The 8,588-nt window shown below is 35.6% G+C and overlaps 1 long non-coding RNA gene across 1 annotated transcript; it reads left to right on the top strand.

Annotated features, from left to right (window-relative positions):
* The first annotated feature begins 2,157 nt into the window (after positions 1-2,157).
* LOC122435274 lies at positions 2,158-5,032 on the top strand. Its single transcript, XR_006267625.1, has 3 exons — positions 2,158-2,168; positions 3,317-3,319; positions 4,851-5,032. It is a non-coding gene; the product is annotated as an uncharacterized LOC122435274 (long non-coding RNA).
* The last annotated feature ends 3,556 nt before the right edge of the window (positions 5,033-8,588 follow it).

Here is an 8,588-nt window from a genome sequence, read left to right as displayed (position 1 = left end):
TTTTTAATGTTAAGTGTGTATTTTCTTCTGTTTGTCTTTCTGTATCTATTATCAGTTTTTGTTTTGTGGTTATCATTAAGTTTTTATATTGCAACATATGTATATTTTTGTTGTTGTTTAGTCACTAAGTCATGTCCAACTCTTTGTGACTCCATGGATCTTAGCCTGCCAAGCTCCTCTGTCCATGGGTTTTCCAGGCAAGAATACTGGAGTGAGTTGCCATTTCCTTCTCCAAGGGATCTTCCTGACCTAGAGAAAGAACCCATGTCTCCTACATTGACAGCTGGATTCTTTACACTGAGCCAACTGGGAAGCCCCATATATGTATAACAGTATATTTAAAGTTGATAGTCACTTGTGTTTGTGTGCATATATAATGTGAATATATTTTGCTTCCTTCCCCATGTTTTGTGGTTTGGATACCATATTTTACATTTTTTAAAGTTTTATGTATTCCATAAATAATTATTGTAAATATATGTGATTTTACTAGTTCTGTCTTTTAACCTTTGTGCTAGCTCTATAGGTGATTGATTCAATCCCTTTATGATATATTTGCCTTTACTAAATTTTTATCCCATAATTTTTTATATTTTTAGATATTGTCTTTTTTTCCTTTTTAACAAAGTCTCTTTAGCATATCTTGTAAGTTTGGTTTAGTGGTTATGAACTCCTTTAGCTTTTGCATATTAGGGGAATTATCTCTCCTTCAATTCTGAATTATAACTTTCCCAGATATTCTTGATTCTACATTTTTTTTTCTTTTCAGGATTTTGAATATGTTATATCACTCCCTTCTGGTGTGTAAAGTTTATGATGTAAACTTACCTGATTTTCTTATAGGGACCCCGCTATGTGTAACTAGTTTTTTTTCTCTTGCTACTTTCAAATTTTTCTCTTTAACTTTTGATGTTTTTAATTACAGTGTATCTTGGTGCATGTCTCTTTACATTCATCATTTTTAGGACTTCTTGTGTTTCCTGGATTTGGATGTCTGTTATCTGATCAAGAAAGTTTTTGACCATTAATTCTTCAAATAGGTTTTATGTCTCTTTTTCCTCTTCTCCTTCTGGGACCCCAATAATGTGAATGTTAGTATGTCTGATGTTGTACCAAAGAGCCCTTAAACTATATTCATTTGGGGGGGGGTGGTATTTGTTTATTTATTTATTGCTGTTCCATTTGGGTGTTTTCCACTGGCTTGTCTTCCAGATTGCTGATCCATTCTTCTGCATCATCTAATCTGCTCTTGCTTCCTGGGTATATTTTTTCACTTGTTTCACCCTTGATAATATACATGTTTCAATGCTGTTCTCTCAGAACATCCCACCCTTGCCTTCTCCCATAGAGTTCAAATGTCTGTTCTGTACATCTGTGTCTCTTTCTCTGTTTTGCATATGGGTTATCGTTACCATCTTTTTAAATTCCATATAAGTGTGTTAGTATACTGTATTGGTGTTTATCTTTCTGGTTTACTTCACTCTGTATAATGGGCTCCAGTTTCATCCATCTCATTAGAACTGATTCAAGTGAAGTCTTTTTAATGGCTGAGTAATATTCCACTGTGTATATGTACCATAGCTTCCTTATCCATTTGTCTGCTGATGGGCATCTAGGTTGCTTCCATGTCCTGGCTATTATAATCAGTGCTGCGATGAACATTGGGGTGCATGTGTCTCTTTCAGATCTGGTTTCCTCGGTGTGTATGCCCAGGAGTGGGATTGCTGGGTCATATGACATTTCTACTTCCAGTTTTTTAAGGAAGCTCCACACTGTTCTCCATAGTGGGTGTACTAGTTTGCATTCCCACCAACAGTGTAAGAGGGTTCCCTTTTCTCCACACCCTCTCCAGCATTTATTGTTTGTAGACTTTTGGATAGCAGCCATTCTGACTGGTGTGTAATGGTACCTCATTGTAGTTTTGATTTGCATTTCTCTGATAATGAGTGATGTTGAGCAGTTTTTCATGTGTTTCTTAGCCATCTGTATGTCTTCTTTGGAGAAATGTCTGTTTAGGTCTTTGGCCCATTTTTTTTAATTAGATCATTTATTTTACTGGAATTGAGCTGCAGGAGCTGCTCCTATATTTTGAGATTAGGTCTTTCTCAGTTGCTTAATTTCCTACTATTTTCTCCCATTCTGAAGGCTTTCTTTTCACCTTGCTTATAGTTTCCTTCATTGTACAAAAGCTTTTAAGCTAATTAGGTCCCATTTGTTTATTTTTGCTTTTACTTCCATTACTCTGGGAGGTGGGTCACAGAGGATCCTGCTTTGATTTATGTCAGAGAGTGTTTTGCCTATATTTTCTTCTAGGAATTTTATAGCTTCTGGTCTTACATTTAGATCTTTGATCCATTTTCAGATTATTTTTGTGTATGGTGTTAGAAAGTGTTCTAGTTTCATTCTTTTACAAGTGGTTGACCAGTTTTCCAAGCATCACTTGTTAAAGAGTTTGTCTTTTCTCCATTGTTTTTTTTTTTTTTTTTGCTTCCTTTGTCAAAGATAAGGTGCCCATAAGTGTGTGGATTTATCTCTGGGCTTTCTATTTTGTTCCATTGATCTATATTTCTGTCTTTGTGCCAGGACCATACTGTCTTGATGACTGTAGCTTTGTAGTATAGTCTGAAGTCAGGCAGGTGGATTCCTCCAGTTTCATTATTCTTTCACAAGATTGCTTTAGCTATTCAAGTCTTTTTGTGTTTCCACACAAATTGTGAAGTTATTTGTTCTAGTTCTCTGAAAAATTCTGTTGGTGGCTTGATAGGGATTACATTGACTCTATAGATTGCTTTGGGTAGTATGCTCATTTTTGCTATATTGATTCTTCCAATCCATGAACGTGGTATAAGAGGACAATACTTAAAAAAAAAGAAAAATGGCAATTTTCCCAAATTGATCTACAGATTCAGTGTAGTCTCTATTAAAATTAACTGGCTTCATTGCAAAATTGAGAGGTTGATCTTTAAATGCATATGAAAATGTGAGACATCTGGAATACAATTTTCAAAACAGAAAAAAGAAGTTTGAAGTCACACATTTCTCCATTTCAAAACTTACTACAAAGTTAACAATAATCAAGACTGTGTTCCCCTCATAAAGATAGACATATAAATCAATGGAATAGAATTAAATATCCAGAAATAAATCTAGCATATAAATTTATTTGGGCTTCCCTGATGGCTCAGTGGTAAATAATCTATCTGCCAACAAAGGACACAAGAGTTTAATCCCTGGGCCAGAAAGATCCCTTGGTGAAAGAAATGGCAACCCACTCCAGTATGCTTGCTTGGGAAATATTATGGATAGAGGAAACTAGTGGGTTAAATCCCATGGGGTCACAAAAGTGTCAGACATGACTTAGCAACTAAATGACAACAACAACAATACATTCAGTTAATTTTGAAGAAGTTTCCTAGACAATTTAGTGGGAAAAATAGTCCTTTGCTTAAGCTGACTAAAGGCTTACCCATTTTACCCTTCTTCACAGAAAACTAGCTCCTAGTTTCATTGATTTTTCTCTATTTCCTGTTTTCAATTTCATTGATTTATGCTCTACTTATTATTATTTATTGTCTTCTTTTATTTCCAGTTGCCTTTGGTGAAAATTTAGATCTTTTTTTCTTTGATAACAATACACAGAGTGGGAAAAAAAAAAAAAAAAACAATACACATAGTGCTATAAATGTTCCTCTACTCGAATTATTGCTTCTGCCACATCAAAAAATTTTTGATGTGTTGTATTTTCATATTCATTTGTTCAAAAGACTTTTAAAATATGTCCCAATACTTTTTATATGATCCAAGTATTATTAGAAAGTATGTTATTTATTCTCCATGTATTTGGGGTTTTTGAAGTTTTTTAGTGATTGCTAGTTCAATTCTGTGATAATTTTAAAAACATAGTTTGAATAATGTCTATGTTTTTAAATTTCCTGAAGTGTGCTTTATGGCCCAGAATATGGTGAAACTTCTTGAGTGTTCCATGGGAGCTCAGTAAAAATCTAGAGTCTACTACTTCTGGATGAATTATTCTATAAATGTATGTTAGATTTAGGACAGAATTGATGGTGCTTTCAGTTCAAATGTATTTTTGCTGATTTTCTGCCTGCTGAAGCTGTCAATTGCTAATAGAGGATTGTTGAAGTCTCAAACTGTAACAATATAAATATTTTCCCGATTTCTCCTTGTAGCTTATCAGTTTTTGCATTGGATGTTTTAATGTTCTATTGTTAGGTAGATGCACACTCAGAATTTCTAGGTCTTCTTGGAAAATCTATAACTTTATCATTACATGATGCATTTCTTTATCACTAATAATTGTACTTACTCTAAGGTCTGCACTGCTTATAATCAATATAGGTACTCCAACTTTCTTTTTCTTTTCTAAACTTTTAATTTTGTATTGGGATCTTGTTGTTCATCAGTCAGTCATATTTGACTCTTTGTGACCCCATGGATTCCAGCACACCAGGCTTCCCTGTCTTTCACCATTTCCCAGAGCTTACTCAAACTCATATCCTTTGAGTCAGTGATGCTATCCAACCATCTCATCCTCTGCTGTTGCTTTCTCCTGCCTTCAAACTTTCTCAGCATCAGGGTCTTTTCTAACGAGTTGGCTCTTCACATCAGGTGGCCAAAGTATTGGAGCTTCAGCTTCAGCATCTGTCCTTTCAATGAATACTCAAGATTGATTTCCTATAGGACTGATTAGTTTGATCTCCTTGTGAGCCAAAGGTCTCTCAAGAGTCTTCTCCAATGCCACAGTTCAGAAGCATCAGTTTTTCAGTGTTCAACTCTATTGTTCAACACACACATCTATACACGATTACTGGAAAAACCAGAGCTTTCAGACGTTTCTCAGCAATGTAATGTCTCTGCTGTTTGATATCCTGACTAGGTTTGTCAGTGCTTTGCTTCCAAGAAGCAAGCATCTTTTAATTTCATGGCTGAAGTCACCATCTGCAGTGATTTTGGAGCCTAAGAAAATAAAGTTTGTCACGGTTTCCATCGTTTATCTATCAATTTGCCATGAAGTAATTGGACCAGATGCCATGATCTTAGTTTTTTGAATGCTGAGTTTTAAGCCAACTTTTTCACTCTCCTCTTTCACTTTCATCAAGAGGTTCTTTAGTTCCTCTTTGTTTTCTGCCATAAGAGTGGTAGCATCTGCATATATGAGGTTATTGATATTTCTCCTGGCTATCTTGATTCCAGCTTGTGCTTCATCCAGCCTGGCATTTCACATGATGTACTCTGCATATAAGTTAAATAAGTAGCATGACAATATACAGCCTTGATGTACCCCTTGCCCAGTTTGGAACCAGTCCTTTGTTCCATGTCTGGTCCAAACTATTGTTTCTTCACCTGCATACATGTTTCTCAGGAGAGATAAGGTAGTCTGGTATTTTCATGTCTTTAAGAATATTCCACAGTTTGTTGTGATCCACAGAGTTAAAGGCTTTAGTGTAGTCAGTGAAACAGAAATATATGTTTTCCTGGAATCCCCCTGTTTTTCTGTGCTCCATAGGATGTTGGCAATTTGATCTCTGGTTCCTCTGCCTTTTCTAAATCCAGCTTAAATATCTGGGAGTTCTTGGTTCTGTTGAAGCCTAGCTTGTAGACTTCTGAGGATTATTTTGCTAGCATGTGAAATTAGTGTAATTGTGCGGTAGTTTGAACATTCTTTGGCATGCCCTTCTCTGGGATTGGAATGAAAACTGACCTTTTCCAGTCCTGTGGCCACTGCTGAGCTTTCCAAATTTGCTTGCATTTTGAGTGCAGCGGCATCTTTTAGGATTTGAAATAGCTCAGTTGGAATCCCATCACCTCCACTAGCTTTGTTCGTAGTGATACTTCCTAAGGTCCACTTGACTTCACATTCCAGGATGTCTGGCTCTAGGTGAGTGATGATATCATTGTGGTTATCTGGGTCATTAAGATATTTTTTATATAGTTCTTCTGTCTGTTCTTGCCACCTCTTCTTGATATCTTCTGCTTCTGTTATGTCCACACTCTTTCTGTCCTTTATTGTGCCCATTTTTTGCATGATATGTTCCCTTGGTTTCTCTAATTTATTGAAGATATCTCTAGTCTTTCCCAATCTATTTTTTCCTTTATTTCTTTGCATTGTTCACTTAGGAAGGTTTTCTTTTCTCTCCTTGCTATTTTTTTTAACTCTGCATTCAGATGGGTATATTTTCCCTTTCTCCTTTGCCTTTCCCTTCTCTTCTTTTCTCAGCTGTTTGTAAGGCCTCCTCAGAGAACCATTTTTTTTTCCTTTTTGCATTTCTTTTTCTTGGGGATGGCTTTGATCATGGCCTCCTGTACAATGCTACAAACCTACATTCATAGTTCTTCAGGCTTCTGTTTGTCATATCTAATCATTTGAATCTATTTGTCACTTCCACTGTATAATCATAAGGGATTTGATTTAGGTCATACCTGAATGGCCTAATGACTTTCCCTACTTTCTTCAATTTAAATTTGAATTTCCCAATAAGGAGTTAATGATCTGAGCCACAGTCAGCTCCTGGTCTTTTCTTTTTTTTTTTTATTTTTTTTTGCTGTCTGTATATATCTTCTCCATCTTCAGCTACAAGGGATATGATCAATTTCATTTCAGTATTGACCATCTCATGCAGTCCTTGTGTAGAGTGACCTCTTGTGTTGTTGTATGTGGGTGTTTTTTATCACCAGTGCTTTACCTTGGCAAACAATTGTGAAAGTTCCAGGTGAACAGTGAAGTAACTCAGTCATACATATACATGTATTCATGCTCTCCTAAACTACCCTCCCATCCTAGGTGCCATATGATATTGAGCAGAGTTCTGTGTGCTATACAGTAGGTCCTTGTTGGCTATATATTTTAAACATATGTAATAGTAGTGTGTGCATGTCCATTCCAAAATTTCTAACTATCCCATCCCTCAATTCTTCCCCCCAGCAACCTTAAGCTCACTCTCTAAGACTCTTGCTCTGTTTCTATATTCTAAGTAAGTTCATTTATATAATTATTTTTAGATTTCACATATAAGAGATGTCATACAATATTTCTCCTTCTTTGTCTGACTTACACCTCTCAGTATGATGATCTCTAGGGCTATCCATGTTACTGCAGATGACATCATTTCATTCCTTTATATGGGTGGGTAACATTCCATTGTATTAACTATATATGTGCCACACGTTTTTTTATTGACTTCTCTGTCAATGGACATTTAGATTGCTTGCATGTTGTGGCTATTGTAAGCTGTGCTACAGTTAACAATGGGGTGCATAGATCCTGTCAGATCATGTTTTCCTCTGGATATTTGCCAAGGCAAGGAAGAGGACTGCAGCATCATATGGTAGCTCTATTTTTCATCTTTAAAGGAACTTTCATACTATTCTCCATAGTGGCTGTACCAATTTACATTCTCACCAACAGTTTAGGAGGGTTCCCTTCTCTCCACATGCTCACCAGGTGTGGATTTTTTGAATGATAGCCATTCTGATAGTTATGAGGTGATATCTCATTGTAGTTTTGATATTCATTTATCTAATAATTAGCAATGTTGAACATATTTCCAAGTGTCTCTTGGCCATTTGTATGTCTTCTTTGCAAAAATGTCTATTTATGTATTCTGCCCATTTTGGCAGACTTGTTTGTTTTGATGATATTAAGCCTCAAGAGCTATTTTTAGCTTTTAGAGACTAATCTGTTGTTGTTCATATCATTTACAAGTACTTTCTCCCAATCTGTGAGTTGCCTTTTCATTTCATTTATTGTTTCTTTTGCTGTGCAAAAGTTTTTGAGTTTAAGTAGATCCCATTTGTTTATCTTTATTTTTATTTCTATTTTTCTGGTAGATGGATTGATAACATCATACTTGATGGTGAACAGTTGAAAGCAGTTCCTCTAAGATCAGGAATAAAACAAGAATGTTCGTTCTCACCATTTTTATTCAGCATAGTTTTGGAAGTCCTGGCTATAGCAGTCAGAGAAGGAAAAGGAGTAAGGGAATTCAAATTGGAAAAGAAGTTAAAATATCACTGCTTGAAAATGACATGATACTATACACAGAGGACCTTAAAGGTGCTGTCAAAACTACTAGAGCTCATCAACAAATCTGGTAAAGTTGCAGGTTATAAAATTAATACACAGGAATATTTTGCATTTCTATATACTAAGAGTGAAAAATCAGAAAGAGGAATTCAATAAACAATTCAATTTGCCATCTAATCAAAAAGAACAAAATACCTAGGTATAAACCTACCTAAGGAGACAAAAGACCTGTACTCTGAAAACTGTAAGACATTGATGAAAAAATAAAAAAAGGAGGACACAAACGGATGGAAAGATATAACATGTTTGTGAATTGGAAGAATCAGTATTGTCAAAACAACTCTACTACCCAAGGCAATCTACAGATTCAATGTAATCCCTATCAAATTACCAATGTCATTTTTCACAGAACTAGAACAACAACAATCTTAAAATTTCTTTGAAGATACAAAGCACCCCGAACAGCCAAAACAATCTTGAGAAAGATAAATGAATGGAGCTGGAGGAGTTAGTCTCCCTGGCTTCAGACTATACTACAGAGTTG

The sequence above is a fragment of the Cervus canadensis genome, chromosome X (genome assembly GCF_019320065.1).
Source record: "Cervus canadensis isolate Bull #8, Minnesota chromosome X, ASM1932006v1, whole genome shotgun sequence".
NCBI lineage: Eukaryota > Metazoa > Chordata > Mammalia > Artiodactyla > Cervidae > Cervus > Cervus canadensis.
This window is presented reverse-complemented; position numbering and strand designations above follow the sequence as displayed.